General features: G+C 38.7%; 1 pseudogene; it reads left to right on the forward strand.

Annotated features, from left to right (window-relative positions):
• Positions 1 to 254: 254 nt before the first annotated feature.
• LOC149220271 (purple acid phosphatase 22-like) overlaps positions 255 to 23,422 on the forward strand; it is a 113,670-nt pseudogene continuing 90,502 nt past the window's right edge.

Consider the following 23,422-nt stretch of genomic DNA (forward strand, 5'->3'; position numbering starts at 1 on the left):
CATCGAATTACACAACCGATATTGCACCGCCTTTGATTTGGGCAAAAGTTTGCTCTCTTCTTTGCTTTCTTCAAAGTTGAAATACAATGGATTTTCGTTTACTCTGTATTCTGATCGTTATATCGCATGTATATAGATCATATATGCGGCCTCCTCCTCGATCAACATTATCAGTTCCTCTCGACAGGAGGTCCAAAAACATTACTTGCAGTTACTAAGAAAACGTTTGTAGTTTTGCCTTTGTTTTGCAGGTTCATATTTCTCTTTCAGGGAGTATTCGTATGAGAATCCAAGTGATGACGCTGTAAGCTCAATAGTTCAGTATGGAACCTCTCCTGGAAAATACACATCTTATTCAAAAGGGAAAAACACTAATTATCGTTATCTGTTCTACGAATCTGTAAATGTCTACCATGTTGTAATTGGACCGCTTAAACCTGGTACGGTCTATTATTATCGCTGCGGAGGAAATGGATCAGAGTATTCCTTCAAAACATCACCAGGCTAGCTTCCTATAGCGTTTGCAGTTGCGGGCGAGTTTCATAAAAAACCCATTATGTAATAGCATACTGTATTCATTTTAATAGGATCAGGTTTATATCTGGTTTTTTAACCTATGCCATTTTGTTAGGCTTTGCGCTGGTAAAAATTAAAGTAAAAATTGAGAGAGAGAATGAATTTGCTATATTTTATAGTGATGATAGAGTCAATATATCAATAGTTAAGTTAAAGTTTAATTGTTTGCATAGTTAAAATTACTTTATACAATCAAAGAGTAAATGAATTTGCATAGTTAAAATTACTGTGAGAAAATGAATTTGCTATATTTTATAGTGATGGTAGAATCAATATATCAAAAATTACTTTATACAATGTTAATATGCATACCAAATTCGGCGGAATCAGGCTGAAAAGTAGAATATTCGGCAATTCGATTCGGTTGGGTGAAAAATACGATTAAATTCGATTCGATCAATGCAGAATGTAATTAGTTTCTGTTTCTGACAAAACTGACGTGGATGGAGTTAGAATTATGGATGAGGGAGAGTCCCGTAATATTCCCTCCATTTCCCCTTGCTCGACTAGGAAATGGGGACTCGACATGCCCACAATCAGTAGAGGGAACAGATGGCAAAAACATAGGATTTGCAGCCTTTAACAGGAGGAACAGAATTTACAACATAAATAATTCCTTAACAATGTGTTTTCTAACAGGATTCACTAAAAGAGCTAATTAGATATTTAGTTTTTAAGTTTTTTTTTTTTTTTTTTTTTTTTTTTTTCAAAAGGTGGAAAAACCTATCAAACTCAGTTTGTCAAACCAACAGTGAGGACAGCCATCTCTGGCTGCTTTCCGCGAATGTCAGTTGACACATCACTGTTATCAAGGAAAACCACGCCACCTGAAATAACCCGCTGGTGGTCCGTAAGGGAGCAGGCTTTCACTCCTGCCAGATGCCTCTGGGTCTTGGGCCGTTAACCTGTTTCCTTACGTCCGAGGAAGACGAGCTCTTAGCCAAGCAGAAGCAGTTTTAGGGCATACTCCAGGCCCAATTTAGTTTTTAAGTTATTAATCAATATACATGTTATTTTTTATTTTTAAGTGATAAAAAAATTTCTTTGATTTGAGGTTGCCATCTTTTTAGAAAATGATATTTTTTAAGAAAATAATATTTCTGGGTGTATTTGTTTTTCCAAAAACCAATTTATATAATATTATATACAAGTATAATATTTCTAATTGGTTCTAATAAAAATATAGATTTTTTTCTTAAAATTTAAAAATATGTCGAATTTATAAGTTTTATATTTTCGAATTTTTTCTGTATTGAATTTTAATCAATCAAATTTTTTCTGTATCGAATCGAATTCGTATTCGTATTCGAATTCGAATTTGGTAACTATGCTTTATACAATGTTAATACCACATACAAACATTATAGTTAAAAATATATAAAACTAAATACTTTTTATGTTATGTACTTAATGTACATATAACCTATGTCAGCTAACAAAACTTTATGTACATGTACACTAACACAACCTACCTAATGGGTTTGTTATACAAGCGACCTGGGACAGACGGGATGGATGATTTCCACCCTGCAGCATGTGCAGCAAATGAATTACAATGTGCTGCTTTTGCCAGGGGATCTTTCATACGCCGATGACAGTCAACCTCTATGGGACTCCTTCGGCATGCTTGTAGAACCGCTCGCGAGGTCGAGACCATGGATGGTAACGCAAGGAAATCATGAGGTAGAGAAGATCCCCTTACTCGTTAACACACCATTCAAAGCCTACAATGCACGTTGGAAAATGCCATATCAAGAAAGTGGTTCCCCTTCAAACCTCTTTTATTCCTTTGAGGTTGCAGGGGCACATATATTGGTGCTAGGCTCCTACGCAGACTGTGGGACGGATTCCGACCAATACCAATGGCACATATATTGGTGCTAGGCTCCTACGCAGACTGTGGGACGGATTCCGACCAATACCAATGGCTTCAGGTTGGGAGCAGATTTTACTTAATTGTTCATTGATTTTTATAATTTTGATCACATATTTATTAGCACAACTACATTTACCAATATAGTTGATATACACTCATACATAAAATATTTATACAACCACAATTTCCAATACATTAATCATTATTATGAATATCTTTTTAAACAATTATTTATAATTATTATAACTATATAAATAATAACAACAATATAAATATTTATATATATTTATATATGATTATTATAATTAATATTATAATAATAATAATATAATTATTATTATATTACTATAATAATAATATAAAATTATAAAATAATAATAACAATTATATTGTATTATTATTATAATAATAAAATATATTTATTATTATATTATTACTATTATTATATTATTATTATTATTATTATTATATTAATATTAATATTAATCATAATAATATTAATTAATAATAATAATGTGTGATAACAATATTATATTATTATAATAATATAAAAATAAAAATATTATTATATTATTATTATAATAATAATATAATAAGTATGGGGGTTTACACAGTGTGCATTATATTAGATATCATTTTTGGGATTCAACTGCGTTAAGTAAGTCATTCACGTATGACCATTTCCATGAGAGGTAGACGTAACTGTCTAATTTCTCATGATTTTTGAATAGTTCACTTAGCACTCATTGCATCGAGTGATGCTCACAGGGGTGAAGAAGTGGGATTGAAACTAGTGAAACGAATCACATAGCATCAATCATCACTTCCGGGGCTTGCACCCGGTAACCAGGGCTTCCCAGGAGGTCACCCATCCCAGAACTCCTCTGGCTCAAGCGCGCTTAACTGTGGAGTTTTCCCCACAATCAAGCCCACTTAGCTTGCTATCCCATTTGCAAAACCTTAGCAAGTATTGTGCCTCATGAACCATTCAAGTAGAGATCCCTTGACTCTTTTTGAATTTAAGTATGGGGGTTTATGAAATGCACTGCGTAAACCCTCATACTTAAATTCAAAAAGAGTCAAGGGATCTCTACTTGAATGGTTCATGAGGCACAATACTTGCTAAGGTTTTGCAAATGGGGTAGCAAGCTAAGTGGGCTTGATTGTGGGGAAAACTCCACAGTTAAGCGCGCTTGAGCTAGAGGAGTTCTGGGATGGGTGACCTCCTGGGAAGTCCTGGTTACCGGGTGCAAGCCCCGGAAGTGATGATTGATGCTATGTGATTCGTTTCACTAGTTTCAATCCCACTTCTTCACCCCTGTGAGCATCACCCGATGCAATGAGTGCTAAGTGAACTATTCAAAAATCATGAGAAATTAGTCAGTTACGACTACCTCTCATGGAAATGGTCATACGTGAATGACTTACTTAACGCAGTTGAATCCCAAAAATGATATCTAAAATAATATAATAGTTATTATATTAATAAAAATAATAATTATTCTATTATTATTATTATTATTATTATAATAATATATTATGATAATTATTATATTATTATAACAATAATATAATAATATAACAAAGATTAGAACGAAATTTCATGAGCTCCATAGTCAAATAGGTAGTTGGGCAGTTCCTAAAAGACCATGGATGGAAAGGATCTGCCATCTATGTGAGAATAGGAACATCGAGGATGAAAACCACTTCCTTTTAGAGTGCCTCGCGTACAAACACATAAGATCTTAGTTTCATAATCTTTGTCACAATACTCGCCTTTCTAGCCTTTTACAATGTCAAAATTATAGTGAGCTCGGGAGGCTTCTCTCCAAGCTTTTTAGTCATAGGAATAAAATCTTAAATCAAAATAAATAATTTGCTTCTTTAGGTCCGATAGACCAATATTATTATACTAATATTATTATAATAATATAAACTCATAATAATAATAATAATTATTATTATTATTATTATTATTATTATTATATTGTAATTCTTAGGCTTTATTAATTGAACCATGTTTATGAAAAAACATCAAGGATTTCTAGGAAGTGAGAAAAGGGGAGCGGCGACGTCAGGAGCGAAGGCGGGATAAAACAATAGGGTTTTAGAGTTGCTGCGGAGGCAGCGATCCATGGAGGGGCGCAGAGGAGGGAGCTCCACTCCCTCCTTCAAGCAAGCCGTGAACAGCAAAGGAAAAAACCCATGGAAAATGACAGAGGTCCTTCAACGAGAAGGAATAAGAATAGTGAAGAGGAGCAAAATGGATAGGAATCCAAGGAGAAAAGTATTATTAAAGAGAATGAGGAAGAAGACAAGGAACAGGGAACAAAAATCAAAGCACACATGGGCCCATGTAAGCCCAAAGCTGCAGTAATTCCCAGAGTCACGTTAAATGAGCCTGCTCTGCAGGAGCACAGGGAATACATGCAAACCTATGCAATCATTTGCAAATTCATGGGTTTATGGCCCACTGAAAAAGCCTTACAAATGTGGATAAGATACCACTGGAAACCAAAAGGAAACATTGACCTACACCTAGGTTCAAAGGGATTCTTTACCGTGGTTTTTGTGAATATCGAAGACAAGGATAGAGTTTTTGAAGGTGGGCCATACTTCTTTGCTGCTGCAGGTCTCTATATGCAACCTTGGATCATGAATTTTGTCCCAGAACGTGAGACCTTTACTTCAGTCCCAGTTTGGGTAAGGCTCTATTCTCTTCCACTTGATTATTGGCAAATAGAATCATTAACAGCCATAGGAAATAAGCTAGGTCGGTTTGTTAAAGCTTCTGAAGCCACTAGGAGGGGAAAGTATACTTCCTTTGCTTAGATCTGTGTGGAGATGGATCTCTCTGGAGCTCTTCTAGATGAGATAATCTTGGAAGTTCATGATGAAGAATGGGTTCAAACCATAGACTACGAACATATTACGTTCAGATGCCACAAATGTCAAGAACATGGACACCTGTTCAGGGACTGCCCTCTCACCAGAATAGAGAATAAGAGTAAAGCTAATGCTATGAAAGACTCCGAAGGCTTTCACAAAATGGCATACAAAGGAAAAGGAAACAAGAAGGGAATAAAAACACAAAAATCTGAAGGACAACAAACCAGCCAAAACAGGTTCCGAGTCTTGGAAGTGGAAGAAGAAGATAACACAGCAGACCGGAAGAAAGGGGAAGAATTAATGGAAGAAAAGAAAGTAGAGGACAAGGAACAAACACTAGATAAGATTATGCAGATAAAAGCGATGGTGAGTGATACTGAAACAGAAATGGATCAGGAGATGACCCCTAGTGAGATGGAAACGGAGGGCCAAAAACTTCAGGAGATTCTCGAGAAAGAGAATCTTGACTTGGAAGATTTCTTGATTCAAGGAACTAAAGAAGGGATAGAATCTTTACCTCCAGAGGAGTTCAATAAATTCCAATAGCTATATCTATGGAAAACCCAAAACAAAGGACCGGAGAGGCAAAGGAGCAAGGAAAAGCAGAGCAATGAGGGGGTAAAAACGGTAAGACCCATACCTGTATTAGCACCTAGAAACCCAAGAAAAAAAAGAGGCAGGAAAAATCAAAATGAGCTATTAATGGAATGTGGAAAGTTAATGATAGACTCAAGTAAGATGAAAGATCTAACCAGCTACTACTTCACTAATCTTTAATAATGAAGTTTACTTCTTGCAATATCAGAGGTCTTGGTAGTAAAAAGAAACAGAGACTGATTAGTAACAGAATGGAACAGATAGCTTCGGATGTGATCTTCATTCAGGAAACCAAATGTTCCATTCATAAATTAAAAGAGATTCACAGCAAGTGGCTCAATAACTATGAGTTTCTGGAAGTCAAAGCGGAGAATACAGCAGGAGGTATTCTCACCCTTTGGAATCCTAAGAAAATATAAATTTTAGATGCTGAAGCATCTCAAGATTATCTCTCTATGGTCATCCAGCCTGTCGGAGATAAGGAAACTTATCTAATCTCCAATGTGTATGGACCCCAAAGATTGGAAGGAAAACATAAGTTTCTTGATTCTCTGGAGGAACTAAGGGATAGACATGCAAGTAAGCCATGGATACTAGGAGGGGATTTTAGCATGATTAAATCGCTTTCAGAGAAAAAAGGTGGAACTAGAATTCAAAGTCAAGACTCTCTGAGGTTTTAGTCTTTCACGGACATTATGAAGTTAGTGGATATTACAACCAGTAATGGAATTTTTACTTGGAACAAAAAAAGAGGAGGAGAGTCTCAGGTGGCTTCTAAACTGGACAGATTCATGATATATGAGGATCTTATGCTCAATAATAAGGAAATCTCAGCAAGAATCCTACCCTTTGTAGGATCTGACCACTGGACGATTTATCTGGAGGTGCAGAGTATTGGTACTCAAAGAAATAGACCTTTTCGCTTTGAAAACATTTGGCTCTCTCATCCAGATTTCAATAGTAATATTTCTAAATGTTGGGAAAAATATTTGAATATCCAAGGCACCAATATGTTCCTTCTTCAAAAAATACAAAAACACATTAAGCTTAAGCTCAAGGAATGGAACAAGAATGAACATGGCAACATTTTTGTAGCCAAAAAAGCAATAGAAGGAAAAATGCATGAACTCAACCAAGCCCTTATCACAGATGGCTTTGATGAAATTAGGAATGAGCAGGTCACTAAATACCATCAAGAATGGGAGGAATTGTGCAAAGAAGAGGAAATATTTTGGAGGCAAAAATCAAGGGTTCAATGGCTCAAAGAGGGATAAAGAAATAGTAGCTTCTTCCATAGATCCATAATGGCGAACAAAGTTCATAACATAATTTCATTGATCAAGGATGAGAGAGGCATTCTTCACAACTCTCATGCTGAAATTGAAAAAGCTTTGGTCAAGCACTTTCAAGGCATTGCCAAAGAAACTTGTTATAACAGAGAGAATTCCATCAGAAACTTCACAAGACACATTCCTAGGCTGGTGTCCAATGAGGAAAATTTCAACCTCAACAAGCCAGTAACCGAGGAGGAAGTCAGCGAGGTGCTCAAAGAGATGCAAAATGGTAAAGCACCGGGCCCAAACAGTTTCAATGTTGATTTCTTCAAAGCCTACTGGAGCATTGTTAAAAAGGATATTTTAAATGTGGTAGAAGATTCCAGGATGAATAAAACTATTCTGAAAGCTCTGAACACTTCTTTCATTGCTCTTATCCCCAAGCAGGAGACTGCTCAGACTCCGGACAAGTTTAGACCAATAGCTTTATGTAATGTGGTCTACAAGATAATATCAAAAGTGGTGGCCAACAGACTAAAACCTCTCCTTCCATCTCTGGTTTCTGTGGAACAAGCCGGTTATGTGGAAGGAAGGCAAATTCTCAACAATATTATTCAAGCTCACGAGGTGGTTCATTCTCTGACTATCAACTGAAAGGCTAGTATGATCATGCAATTGGACATTGCTAAAGCCTATGATAAACTAAGTTGGAACTATATCAGGAAAATACTTATTGCCTTTGGGTTTGATCACAACTGGGTAAGATGGATCTTGGCCCTGGTTACTTCCTCAAGTTTCTCTATTCTGGTCAATGGCTCTCCCTCTGAAACATTTCTTCCCTCTAGAGGCCTCAAATAGGGGGACCCACTCTCTCCCTTTCTCTTCATCCTTATGATGGAAGGACTGGGTCGATCTATCAATCATGCCAAAGAAGTTGGTAAGATCAAAGGTCTCCAACTTTCTGACAGGGCCAAGCGTGGACACATCAACAATTTGTGGATGACATGATGCTGCAAGGAATCCCTACAGTCAAAGAAGCTCATGCATTCAAACAGATTCTAAATGAATTTGCCAAGGCTTCAAGTGTGGAAGTTAATCTCACCAAATCCAAGATCTTTTTCTTTAATACTAATATTTCCATTCAAAAGAACATTGCCAAAATTCTGGGCTTTCAAAGAGATTCTCTTCCCTCAAAATATTTGGGGATACCTCTTACTTCTAAGCCACTACACAAAAGCATCTGGGAGCCAATTATCAACAAACTGCAAGACAAAATCAGAAAATGGACAATTAGATCCTTAAACCTGACAGGTAGACTAGTACTCACAAAGGCTGTTCTACAAGCAATCCCAGTTTTTATCCTTTTTGTTCTCCCAGCTCCCAAAGGAGTTCTGCAGCTTATTAGAAACATTCAAAGAAACTTCCTCTGGGGAAAGTGGGAAGTAAAGAAAAATGGGCCTTGGTAGCTTGGGAAAAAATTTGCAAACCCATAAATTATGGAGGACTAGGATTAGATGATCCTGAAATTCTGAGCAAAGCTATAGGGGATAAATTATGGCGGCACTGGCTAAAAGAAACAAAGGCTCAATGGGCTACAATTTGGAAAGAAAAATATGCTAGTTCATGGCCTAGTGAGGATCATATAAGAATGGATGGTAATATCAAGGGATCACACATATGGAACAAGGTTTGGGACAATAGATGTCTAGTTTAACATAATGGCTTCTGGGAAATTAGAGAGGGAAACTTAGCTCTGTTTTGGGAGGAAAAATGGCAACAGGAACCCACTCTATTAAGAGAAGAATTAAAGGAACTGAAGGCAGAGACAGACACTAAAGGATTAATCAAAGTTAAGGAATTTTGGGATCGAACCAACAATGCAAGAAAGTGGAGACAATGGACGAATATTGATCTTAGAAATGACAACCCCTTAAAAGACGAAGCTAATGTAATAATTAAAGAGTTAGATAGAAGGAAAAATTTTGTTTTTGTAGGGAATGACCAGCTAAGATGGGGCAATAACAATTAGGGCGCCTATAGTCTTAAGGACGCAAAAACAATTCTCCTTTGTTTGGCTTCCCAAAATCCAGATAAAGCTTGGAAAAGACTTTGGAGACAACAAGGTTGGATGAAAATTAAACTCTTCACATGGCTGGTGCAACACAGGAAAATTTTGACTTGGGACAATATTAGGAAAAGAGGTATTCTGGGGCCCTCCAGGTGCCAACTTTGTGAAATGCAAGAGGAAACAATGGAGCATATTCTCAACAAATTCTACTTTCCGTCCAAGCTGTGGGATTCTTTTGCTTCCATATTCCAGCAGTTGGACAAAGAGCTTGGAAGCATCACCAACACCCCGAAAAATTGGAGAAGCAATTTCATGAATAACGAAGTTCTTAGCATTGCCTGGGCTCTAACTCCAGGCTTCATAATCTGGAACACATGGAAATAAAGGAATAACAAGATATTCAAGGAAAAAACAAACCGCCCCTATACCTTCATAATAAGATCCTAAAACAACTACAACAGACTGTAAGCTCCATTGTCTGAAATCTTCCCATGAATCCTCCCTCGGCTTCTGAGTGGAGGATTCTCTGCCAGCTTGGACTACAAAGGTTGATTCCTCAAAGCCTGGGAGGGAAGAATCTTTTCAAAGACTCAAAGCTTGAATTTTGGCAACCTCCTCCCAAAGGATTTTTAAAGTTCAACATTGACGGAGCCTCAAAGGGCAACCCGGGTACTGCGGGTCATGGCGGAGTTTTAAGGGATGAAAAAGGGAATATCTTGTTTATATTCCATGGCCATCTTGGAAAAGCCACCAACAATATGGCAGAAATTATGGCTATGGAACATTGTTTAGAATATTTGCTTCTAGATAATCAACACAATGTGATTGTGGAAGCGGATTCTGAGTTAATCATTAACTCAGTCAAGAAGATCAGTTGGGGTACTACTCCAGAAAAGGTCTCTAAGAACTGGAGGCTCAATCAGATCTTTCAAAGGATCCACAACCACCTTCAAGGCCTCCGTACCATCACTTTCAAACATGTTCGAAGGATGGCCAACAAGCTGGCGGACCTCCTGCCAATCAAGGAGTAAATTACGCAAAGGAAAAGTTTGCAACAAAATCGCAAGAGCTAACTGGACTGGTTCTTAAGGTGAAATGCCATGATCAAGCCGAAGAAGATAGGTTGATATTCAAAAATAGGACCCTGGAAGGTAATACTAAAAACCCAGAAGCGGAATGAGCAGAGGAGTGGACTCTTTAAGTTTTATAGGGTATAGTAAGATTTGGCAGTCTATTGGTCGAAGAAGCAAGCTCACTCAAAGCCTCTGTGACTGCAAAGCGGGTGGCTCTCCTCTAAGGGTTTTAGACAGACCAGTCAAGGCCTCTTCTCACAATATCTCCGGCAATCTGGTTTGTCGTGTGGATGGGAGCAGGGCACTCTTGATGCCCCCGACTTTCCAGTTTCTAGTTTCTCGGGCGGTTTTCGCAGGCCCCGTGAGTGGGAAGCAGTATCTTCTTTTTCGCAGTGATCACATTCATTGATGGACACGTGGCAGAAGGACAGTTTGAAAAACCGCCGTGATTGCACGTTAAATGGTGGCATTTAGGGTTCAGCGATATTCCTATCCGCCGTTGGATCTGTCGATTAAGATCGACGGTCACTTTTCTTCGGGCTTGTTTGTGGGGCCAGGGTGTATATGATCCAGGTGGATATTGGTGGCCACCTGCCAGGTCCACCTGGACCCCCACCATTGTCTTTCTCAGCATTTTCAGTTTCCTTAATTGTAGCACAGTTTACTATTTTTAGCAGTTTTTCGGGTCCTGAACTTCCGGAGCCGTTTTGAGGCCCTAAACGACGTTTTTTTGGAATTCTGGGGCAACCGAGCCCTATGTTGCCTCCCAAAGTGGTAGTACTCGGATAGATCTTTCTAACGAGCTATCGTACGCGTCAAACGGAGATCGTATGCCAAAGTTACGACCCCGGGAAATTGATGTACCAATTTACCCAAACGGGGCCCACAATTTGGCGTTTCATCTTCTAGGGTTAGGTTTCGGTATGTGAAGGGTTTTCCATTGTTTCTCAACAATAAATAGGCCTTCGAGCCTCATTGTAATACAGTTCAGAACAGTTCAGAGGCATGTAGCCATCACATCTCTTCTCAGAGATAAGCTACCATCGCCCTAGCTAGTTTATTGCCATTTCTGTTTGTAAGCATATGTCAGTATTTTCCATTAATGAAATGAAGTATTATTTCCGCTGCATCTTTGTGTATATGGTTATCTCTGTAATTTGTTGCGTTCCTGTTTAAATCTGGATCAGTGGTATCAGAGCGGTCTGCTTTTTCTCTGTTTTTCTTTGCATGTCCCCAACAAGGTCGGGATATAAGGAGTTAGGGCTTGAACTGGTTGAACCTTTGCAAGACCAGCCTCGCAAATCCCGACGGCCTCCCATGGCGGACGAGAAGAAAGATGAGGGGGCAGGAGATCCCATCAAAATCTTGCTCGAAGAAGCGCTCGAGCGACAACGGAATGCGATGATGGACAGCTTTGCGCAGATCCTTCAGCGGCTACCCAGAAGCGGCGCATCGGCTTCCAGCAGCTCCTCTGGAAACGCCACACCCTTTAAGGTACAAGTTAATTTTGAAATCCCCATATTCGAGGGTCAGATAGACGCCGATGCCGTAGATAAATGGTTAAATCTGCTAGAGGGTTATTTTTCTGTTCATGAATTTTCGAGTCGGGAAAAGATTTTTTTTGCTCTTCTCAAAGCAGCCCCCCACGTCAAGGACTGGTGGGAAACCTACTGCGAGCAGAAGGATGAAAGTACTGGCTCACTATTTTCAGCCGCACCCACCTGGGATTCGTTCCGGGATGCCATCAAGGAGCAGTACTACCCTGTCGGAAGCTATGAGGATGAATACATAAAGTGGACCACGCTGCGGCAGGGAAGGGACCAAGATGTGCCGGAGATCACCAATCTTTTCCATACCCTTCGCACAAAGTTGGGTATCAAGGATTCGGAGCAACATTTGATACTCAAATACCGTGGCTGCCTGCACAAGTACATCCAGGAAGAAATACAGTTCCTAAACATCCCCTCGCTCGGCGCAGCATACCGGTATGCCGTCAAAGTCGAGCAGAAGTTTAAACAAAAGAAGCGAGACTTTGGATCTGCGAATCCAAAGCAGGGGAAAGGTGCCCCTAAACCACAGAACAAAGGACAAAGCCAAGGCGGGACAGCCCAAGACAACCAGCTGAAGCTGCAAGCAAAGAGCAACGCTGCGAAGCCGAGAAAGGACACTGGAAAATGGTGCGAGTTCCATAAGAGCTCCACTCACAACACAAGTGAGTGTCGGGCCAAACAGTCACTGGTGGCTGAGCTAAAGGTTTCAGAATCAGATGCATGTTCCGACTCTGAGTCAGAACCCGATAAGGGGTATGAAAAAGGGAAGCAGATCATTGATGCGGATCCCAGCGCCACTGTTGCTACCGCAAAGATCCAGAAAAATGAACCCGAAGATCCAGAGGAGGAGGAGCGTCTCTTCCACTCCCAGATGTGGGTCAAGGGCTCCCCGATACAGTTCATTGTTGATAGCGGGAGTCAAAAGAACCTCATTTCGGCAGAGGTCGTGAAGCGGTTGGGCTTACCGACCACAGCACATCCACAACCATACACCATTGGGTGGCTTTACCAAGGGCGAGATCTTCGCGTGAGCCAGCAGTGTCGCTTTCCATACAACATCAAGCCCTTCACGGATGAGGTATTGTGTGACATTGCTCCCCTTGAAGTTTGTGATGTATTACTAGGACAACCATACTTGTGGAAGCGACATGCTGTGTATGAATCAAGGCCCCGTGCTGTTATTATTACATTGGGAAATAAGTTGTTCAGGATACCAGAGGTACCACCACCTGCCGCCATCTCTTTGATTACTGCAAAACAATGCAGTAAGATCATTTCCAAAACCAGGAAATTTGTTTTCCTGATGATACGCCCTCAAGGGAAGAAGAAGACAGTGGCCGCGGCCTCCAAACGAGGTCCCTTTGCACGGCAGCTACAAATGGACAAGATTGTGGAGGAGTACAAAGACATCTTCACCTCCCCGGCAGGGGTTCCTCTGCACTGTCAAGTCAAGCACTCCATTGATCTGACCCCAGGTGCGCCGCTACCCAATGGACCAATTTATCGGCGCTCCGTTCTGGAGAACAATGAAATCAAGAGGCAGATTCAGGAGCTCCTACAGAAAGGTCACATCCGTCCGAGTTCTTCGCCCTGTGGGAGCCCGATAGTGTTGGTACAGAAGAAGGATGGGACGTGGAGACTCTGTATTGACTATCGGGCGCTGAACAAGATCACTGTCCGTAATAGGTACCCGATCCCGCGGATTGATGACCTCCTAGACCAACTAAAGGGGGCGAAATATTTCAGCAAGATCGATCTGAAGTCAGGATATCACCAGGTACCAATTGAACCCTCAGATGTGTGGAAGACTGCCTTCAAATCCAAGGAGGGCCTCTTCGAATGGTTGGTCATGCCTTTCGGATTGACGAATGCTCCTGCAACCTTTATGAGGCTAATGGATGACATCTTGCGGCCATTCACCAACTCCTTTGTAGTAGTATACTTGGATGACATTTTGATCTTCAGCCAGAGTTGGGAAGAGCACCTCCACCACATCCGACAGGTTCTCCAAACACTGCGGCAACACAAGCTATGTGCCAATTTGGAGAAATGCACTTTTGGCATGACCGAGGTCCAGTATCTGGGATACATCATCGATGAACAGGGGGTGCATGTCGATCCAGCCAAGGTCCAAGTCATTCAGGATTGGCCCTCTCCAACCACTCTAACAGAGCTCCGCAGCTTTCTAGGTCTTGCCAACTTCTACCGCAGGTTTGTGTTGGGATTTTCTCATATTTCTTGGCCCTTGAGTCAAGTCACCAAGGGCGGGGCGAAAGCAAAATTCTTTTGGTCTGAATCTCAACAGAAGGCATTCAGGGAGTTGAAGGATCGCCTCTGCACGGCACCAGTGCTCGCGTTACCAGATTTACAACAACCATTTGACGTCGAGACAGATGCCTCTGACTATGCTATTGGAGCAGTGCTTACTCAACATGGACATCCAGTGGCATATCACAGTGAAACACTTTCAGACACAGTCCGGAAGTACCCCACTTATGATAAAGAGATGTATTCCATTGTACAGGCCTGCCGACAATGGAAGCATTACATTTTGGGGAAGGAAACGGTCATCCACACAGACCACCGACCTCTGCAATTCATACAGACCCAAGGGAAATTGCAGAATGATCGCCATCAGAAGTGGTCTACATACCTGCAACAGTTTCACTTGAATATCAAGTATAAAAAGGGCAGCACCAATAATGTTGCAGATTGCCTCAGTCGACCACCGATCATGGCGCTAACCACCGTGCTCAACTCTTGTGGGCACGAGACTTCTGATTGGCCACTTCTCTACAAAAGCGACCCAGAATTCGGCCACACATACCAGACACTCTTGGAGGGTCGGCAGGTTGCAGATTTTCACCTCCAGGATGCCCTATTATGCCACCTCGGTCACCTTTGTGTTCCTTCAAGAGAGCGTGCCAAGATGATTTGGGAAGCACACTACAGTCGGGCTGCTGGGCATTTCGGGGTCGAGAAAACAGTGGCAGTGCTGCAAAACTATTTCTATTGGCCGAATCTTCAACAGGATGTTGGGAAGTACATCCGATCATGTACTGCCTGTGCCATTGCCAAACCGACCATTAAGAAGCAAGGCCTCTATACCCCGTTGCCTACCCCTAGTCGACCTTGGGAATCCATATCCATGGATTACATGTCAGGCCTTCCTTCCACTAAGCATGGAAATGACTGTGTTTTTGTGGTCGTCGACAGGTTCTCAAAGATGGCCATTATGATGGCCTGCAAGAAGAATATCACAGCAGAAGCCACTGCTAAACTCTTCTTTGAACGAGTGTGGGTGCACTTTGGGATCCCACAGTCTATCATCTCAGATCGGGACAGTCGGTTTCTCAGCACATTTTGGTCCAGTCTCTGGTCAATGCTGGACACCAAACTCAAGAAGTCCACAGCCTTCCATCCTCAAACTGATGGCCAGACAGAGGTTGTCAACAGGATGATTGTGCACATTCTGCGCATGTATAACTCAAAGCATCCACGCACATGGGACGAGAGCCTCCCCTATGTTCAGCACAGCTACAACCGAGCTCTTCACAGCTCCACTGGCCATAGCCCTTTTCAGGTGGGTTTAGGATTCCAGCCACTATGCCCCATTGATGTGGCCATGCCACTTGCAGCTACTCACATGAATTCAGCTCATGTCCAGTCCGAAACAGATAAGGCCACCAGCTTCATTGAGCGCATCCAACATATTCGCCAGCAGGTCCATGACATTCTTGAGAAATCAAATGCCAAGTACAAGCAGCGACATGATCAACACCGGGTGCCACACAAGTTTCAGGTGGGCGACAAAGTCTGGTTGCATTTGCAAAAGGAACGCCTTACTGGAGCCTATCGGAAATTGAGACCACTTCGATATGGTCCTTACACCATTACTAAGGCTATGGGAGACAATGCATTTGAGCTCAGCATTCCCCCATTCCTTGGCCTGCACCCAGTGTTCAATGTGGACCGCCTTCGGCCATACTTTCCACCATTGCTAGACACATCCGACATTGCAGAACAGCTCAAACCCACAGAATTAAATCCCGATTGCATGGAACAAGCTGCAACTGATCGGATCATGGACACAGATCAAGAACACTCGCCAAGAGCATATCCAACTGTATCGAGTTGTCAAAGCAGGCCAACTCCTTCAGCAGGGCAAGTGGCTCACCAGGGAACAAGTTCAGCAGAGGTTTCCTCATCTCATGGAGGAGCTCAACGCAATGGGGACCATTGCTTCCTAAGGGGGGAGGAATGATCCAGGTGGATATTGGTGGCCACCTGCCAGGTCCACCTGGACCCCCACCATTGTCTTTCTCAGCATTTTCAGTTTCCTTAATTGTAGCACAGTTTACTATTTTTAGCAGTTTTTCGGGTCCTGAACTTCCGGAGCCGTTTTGAGGCCCTAAACGACGTTTTTTTGGAATTCTGGGGCGACCGAGCCCTATGTTGCCTCCCAAAGTGGTAGTACTCGGATAGATCTTTCTAACGAGCTATCGTACGCGTCAAACGAAGATCGTATGCCAAAGTTACGACCCCGGAAATTGATGTACCAATTTACCCAAACGGGGCCCACAATTTGGCGTTTCATCTTCTAGGGTTAGGTTTCGGTATGTGAAGGGTTTTCCATTGTTTCTCAACAATAAATAGGCCTTCGAGCCTCATTGTAATACAGTTCAGAACAGTTCAGAGGCATGTAGCCATCACATCTCTTCTCAGAGATAAGCTACCATCGCCCTAGCTAGTTTATTGCCATTTCTGTTTGTAAGCATATGTCAGTATTTTCCATTAATGAAATGAAGTATTATTTCCGCTGCATCTTTGTGTATATGGTTATCTCTGTAATTTGTTGCGTTCCTGTTTAAATCTGGATCAGTATAGGTCGAACCATCGGGTTATTATAAAGTTTATCTTTATAGACTTCTGTAACGAGCACCAATTTGGTTAACTTTTAACTACGCACTTTAGTTGGCTCTTTTCCCGAGATTGTAGTCCTTTGGTTTTGGTTGTTTTTTCTGTACCATTGGTTGACTTCACCATGGTTTGGTGCCCACTCTGTTCATGGGGGTGTGTAAAATATGTAAATCAATTTTGAATTAATGAAAGGATCGTCTCTTGCACTAGGAAAAAATAAATTGAACCATGTTTATTTTAGTATTTTTAATATTTATCTTAGGGTTTGTATACATTGGGTTTATAATATTAGTTTCTTTTGTTTAACATTATTTCCTCCGGTTCATAATCCTTAAGATTTTAGTATTCATTCCTTGGATAATAAATTATAATAGTATTATTATGATAATAATATAGTAAATATATTATATTATAATAATAATAATAATAATAATTATTATATTTTATTATTATTATTATAATAATAATAATAATAATAATAATAATATTATTATTATTATTATTATTATTATTATTATTATATTATATATTATTACCTAAGGATTAATACTAAACTCCCAAGGGATTATGAAACAAAGGGAATAATATTAAACAAAAAGGACTAATATTATACACCCAAGGAACTAATAAACCAAACCATTTAATATTATAAACCCCAAAATTAGTGATCCGAAGGGATAAATATTAAAAACCTAAGGGATGAAGAAGTGGAAGGGATTGATTACAAACACAAGAGATTAATAAAGCTCACCATGATTGATATTACAAATCCAAGTTAATAATAAACCCAAAGGATTAATACTAAAACCCCAAGGGATTATGAACCCAAAGAAATAATATTAAACCCAAGGGACTAATATTATAAACCCAACATTGGTAAATTGAGATAAAAATATTTAGTTTTATATATTTTATATAATTTTAGTGTTTTTATGTGGTCTATATGCATATTAACATTGTATGAAGTAATTTTAACTATGCAAACAATTAAACTTAACTTAATTATTGATATATTGATTGTATCATCACTATAAAATATAGCAAATTCATTCTCTCTTTAATTGTATAAAGTAATTGTTCATTGATTTTTATAATTTTGATCAGTTAATATTGATAGCACATATTTATGAGCATAACTACATTTACCAATGTAGTTGATATACATTCATACATAAAACATTTATACAACCACATTTTCCAATGCATTAACAATTATTATGAATATCTTTTGAAACAGTTATTTATAATTATTATAACTGTATAAATAATAACAACAATATAAATATTTATATATATTATTATGTGAATATTATGATTAATATTATAATAATAATATAATTATTATTTTATTATTAATATAATAATATAAAATTATAAAAATAATACTAACAATTATATTGTTGAATTGAGGCTTCTGTGATCCATATCAAGTTTACTATAGATTTTTCGGCATAAATCACATGGTATTTCATTTTTCGACACGTTTCAAACCAACTAGTGTGGTTCATCGTCAGGACAAGTTGAGGAGCATATCAAGCTATGCATGTTAAATAGACAGAGTAGACCTCCAATGGATATAATTCAAGATTAGGCAATGGCTATAATGGCTAAATTTGACTGGGGAGTAGTTAGATGGACTAGGACTAGGGCGATAAAATACGTTAATTTAATTTATCAAATCAAAAGCTATATTATCATAAAAAGTCAAAGGGGCATATGAATTTTAATTATATATATATATATATATATATATATATATATATAGAGAGAGAGAGAGAGAGAGAGAGAGAGAGAGAGAGAGAGTAATGATTATTAAATTATTAGTTAGTTATAAAAGGTATTAAATAAATAAATATATAAAATATAAAAGTCAATTGTTAGGATCATTTAATAAAAATAATTATTTAATTAATTAATCTAGAGGTTGATCTTTTCAATAAATTATCGAGATTTGAAAATAATATTTTAAATATCTAGAAATAATTAATCTAAATCTAAATGTTAAATTAACTTATTATTATATAATAGTACAGGTAATAAAAATTATCAAATAGTTAAAATTATTAGGATACAGTATAATAAGAACAAGCCAAAAAATGAGGGAGGGAAGGAAAGAAAGCGACTAGGATGAGAGTGCTGGTACCCAACAACTACTAAATTTCCAACCATCTTCTCTATTAAGATTGCTCGGCCTTTTTTCAATCTCAAGGGCTTCCCTAAATTTCCGATGATGCAATTGCGAAACCCTAGCAATCGAACTAGCCTTCTCAATACAAACATGATGTTTGGTTTTTTCTGCATGTTCTGCGAAGCCAGAAGACTTGGTTCTTCTATGCTTAAGGTCAGTTGCATGTTCACTAATCCTTTGATCAATGGAGCGACTAGTCTCACCAATGTAGGGGGTCCCACAGGAACAAGGGATAATGTATACCCCTTTCATATCTCTAGGGTCGATAGGATCCTTCACTAATCTGAGGGATTTATAAATGGTGTTAAAGGGCCTAAAGGTCGTGGGGACATTATGCTTCTTAATAATTCTTGCAATCTTGTCAGTAGTCTCCTGGACAAATGGAAGATGGACCCCAGGAATCTGATCCATCGGTTCTCTTTTAGTAAGAGAATTCCTGGCAGCTTTGAGGAAAGCTTTCTAACCTAAGTATCTACTATAACCATTCTCAACAAAGACGTCAAGGATATGGGTTTTTCTTTCTCAAAGCTCTCTTTATCTGAGATCCTTAGGGCACGAGTAGTAAGGGTATTAAGAACACCCATCTTCTGAGCTAGGAAATGGTGGGAACTAGCATGAAGATGCTGCTCTGTATGTGTTTTCTTTCAAAACACCTAGCAAGAGAGGGAACCATCATTATTCTTAGAAATAAGAATATCAAGGAAAGGGAGGCAACCATCGACTTCTTGTTCCTTAGTGAACTTAATGGCCGAGGATTGAGTTCACTAAGGAACAAGAAGGCGACGATTGCCTCCCTTTCCTTGATATTCTTATTTCGAAGAATAATGATGGTTCTCTCTCCCACCAAGTGTTTCGAAAGAAAACACATACGGAGCAGTATCTTCATGCTAGTTCCCACCATTTCTCGGCTCAGAAGATGGGTGTTCTTAATACCCTTGCTACTCGTGCCCTAAGGATCTCAGATAAAAAGAGCTTTGAGAAAGAAAAATCCCATCTCCTTGACGTCTTTGTTGAGAATGGTTATAGTAGACACTTAGGTCATAAAGCTTTCCTCAAAGGTGCTAGGAATTCTCTTACTAAAAGAGAACCGAAGGATTGGATTCTTGGGGTCCATATTTAGTTTTTTCAAGGGACTACTGACAAGATTTCAAGAATTCTTAAGAAGCATAATGATCCCACGACCTTTAGGCCCTTTAACACCATTCGTAAATCCGTCAGATCGATGAAGTATCTTATCGACCCTAGAGATATGAAAGGGGTATACATTATCCCTTGTTCCTGTGGGACCCCCTACGTTGGTGAGACTGGTCGCTCCATTAATCAAAGGATTAGTGAGCACGCAGCTGACCTTAAGCATAGAATAGCCACGTCTTTTGCCTTAGCAGAACATGCGGAAAAAACCAAGCATCATGTTTTTATTGAGGAGGTTAGTGTGATTGCTAGGGTTTCGCAATTCCACCATTGAAAATTTAGGGAAGCCCTTGAGATTGAAAAAAGACCGAGAAATCTCAATAAAGGGGATGGTTGGAAAATTAGTAGTTGTTGGGTCCCAACACTCTCGTCCTAGTCGCTTTCTTTTCTTCCCTCCCTCATTTTTTAGCTTGTTTTTATTATACCGTATCCTAATAATTTTAACTAATTGATCATTTTTATTACCTGTACCATTATATAATAATAAGTTAATTTAACATTTAGATATACGATTAATTATTTCTGGATATTTAAAATATTATTTTCAAATCTCAATAATTTATTGAATAGGTCAACCTCTAGGTTAATTAGATAAATAATTATTTTTATTAAATGATCCTAGTCCATCTAACTACTCCTCAGTCAAATTTAGTCGTTATAGCCGTTGCGTGATCTTGAATTATAGCCGTTGGAGGTCTGCTCTATCTATTTAACATGCATAGCTTGATCTGCTCCTCAACTTGTCCTAATGATGAACCACAATGGTTAGTTCGAAACGCGTCGATAAATGGAATACCATGTGATTTATGCTGAAAATCTATTGTAAACAATTATATTGTATTATTATTATTATTATAATAAAATATATGTATTATTATATTATTACTATAATAATATTATATTATAATTATAATTATAATATTGATATTAATCATAATAATATTAATTAATAATAATAATCCGTGATAATAATAATATATTATTATAATAATATAAAAATATAAGTATTATTATATTATTATTATAATAATATAATAGTTATTATATTAATAAAAATAATAATTATTCTATTATTACTATTATTATAATAATATATTGATGATGATGGTTAACGTCCACTGAGACCAAACATTGGTCTATCAGACCTAAAGAAACAAATTATTTATTTTGATTTAAGATTTTATTCCTATGCTCGAAAAGCTTGGAGAGAAGCCTCCCGAGCTCACTATAATTTTGACATTGTAAAAGGCTAGGAAGGTCAGTATTGTAACAAAGATTGTGAAACTGAGATCTAATGTGGTTGTATGTGGGGCACTCTAAGAGGAAGTGGTTTTCATCCTCGATGTTCCTATTCTCACATATATGGCAGATCCTTTCCATCCATGGCGTTTTAGGAACTGCCCAATGACTTGTTTCACTATGGAGCTCATGAGAATTCATTCTAATCTTTGCTATATTAATTTTCTTCTTTGAGTTAGTTAAAATACAGAGATACTTTTGATCTTCTAGGGTGGGGTTGATGACCTTCTTATAATAACTTAATTTTCTTTTAGCCGCTAAATCTTTCTCACACCACATTTTTTCTTTGAACTTAGAAGTAACAATATCTTTAATGTTATTTATGTTTTGCAATGCATCATTCTCATTAATCTCCCAATAGTTTAACCAGGCCCTTGTGTCTTTATGCCACCCCCGATTGAGCCTTAGGTGGTTTTGGCTGGAATTTAAAGCTAGCTTAGGAAGTCTATGATTGTCTATGTTATTGACTTTGTGCTTGTACAACAGAAACCTAATCATAGCTATGCTCTCAATAGGGGAAAGACCTGCGTCTATAAGGAGAATAGGATAGGGTGTATTACTTTTAATTTCAGGTTATAAGTTATAAAACACTTCTGGATTTGCTCAATCTTTCTCCATGATTCTTTGGAGATGCTGCAACCCCAAACCTCACAGCCATATAAGATAACAGGAGTGACTAAATTTTCAAAGAGGAACTTCTTTTTATCCCAATTTACGAGGTTTGCTATTTTACAATTATTTTCAAGACCAAAATAAGCTTTCCACACCCCATTAATCCTTTTCTCAATGTTATGGTTCCAGTTGAGCTTCTGATGAATATCAATTCCTAGGTACTTGTAAGAGTACACTTCCTCCAAGTTATTATTGTCATACATAAAATTAGTGTAAGTGTCCTTCTTGGATTTGATAATCATAACTTTTGTTTTGTCAGTGTTAACAGTCATACCCATGGTAGAGCAGAAATCCTTAAGAATCCTGAGTTGCTTATAAAGATCAGATGGGCACCTTGCCAAAATAACAATATCGTCAGCATAGAGAAGAAGGATGAAAACTATCCCAGCTAAGATCGTGCCATCACATCCTGCTTCCTCTAAATAGCCTTCAAGCTTATCGATGTAAATGCCAAATAGGGTAGGGGAGAGGGGGAAACCTTGTTTAACTTCGATGTTACACTTAATATCTTTCGACCACCCCTCATTGCTCTTTAGCTTGGCAATTACATTCTCGTATAACCTTATAGTGGTAGCTCTCAACTCGAGAGGAACCTTTAGCTTTTCTAATCTATTCCAAAGGTTGTATCTAGGAACCGTATCGAAAGCCTTTCTAAAGTCCACAAGGAAACAAAATAAATTGGATTTATCATTACGACATTCCTTCGCAATGATCCTAAGCATAATGAGGTGGTCTGTCATTGAGTGATGCCTTTTGAAACCTGCTTTGCCTTTAGCCCGCTTACCTTCACTTTCAAGCCATATGATTAGCTTCTTTTCCAAAATACTACCATATAACTTGGCTAAGAGAGGGCTGATCATAATTGTCTGATAATTAGAGGGGTTATTTGTATCCCCATAAAAATAGGGATAATGAGGCTCTCAGTCCAAGGTTTATGGAACCCTTGCTTGACTGCTTGATTGAAAAGCTTGTGAATGTGGGGGATGAGGACAAGACGTCCAATTTTTAAGATTTCTGCCTGGTAACCTTCAATGTCCTTAGTTTTCCCATTAGTGAGGCGATTAACCCCAAACTTAATGTCTTCTAAAGACAAAACTTCTTTCGTTGTGAGCAGGGTTTCCAAATTATCCATGACATTTGGAGATTCATAAAGCTTTTTAAGATAGGAATTCCAATCTTGAAGAGCAATTTTATTATTATCTTTAGTCTTCCTAGTCAGAATCTACCTCCAAAATTTCTTAGGAGCTAC

The sequence above is a fragment of the Pinus tabuliformis genome, chromosome Q, assembly GCF_031772625.1.
Source record: "Pinus tabuliformis cultivar Carrire ecotype Pingquan chromosome Q, CPIR1, whole genome shotgun sequence".
NCBI classification, from domain to species: Eukaryota; Viridiplantae; Streptophyta; class Pinopsida; order Pinales; family Pinaceae; genus Pinus; species Pinus tabuliformis.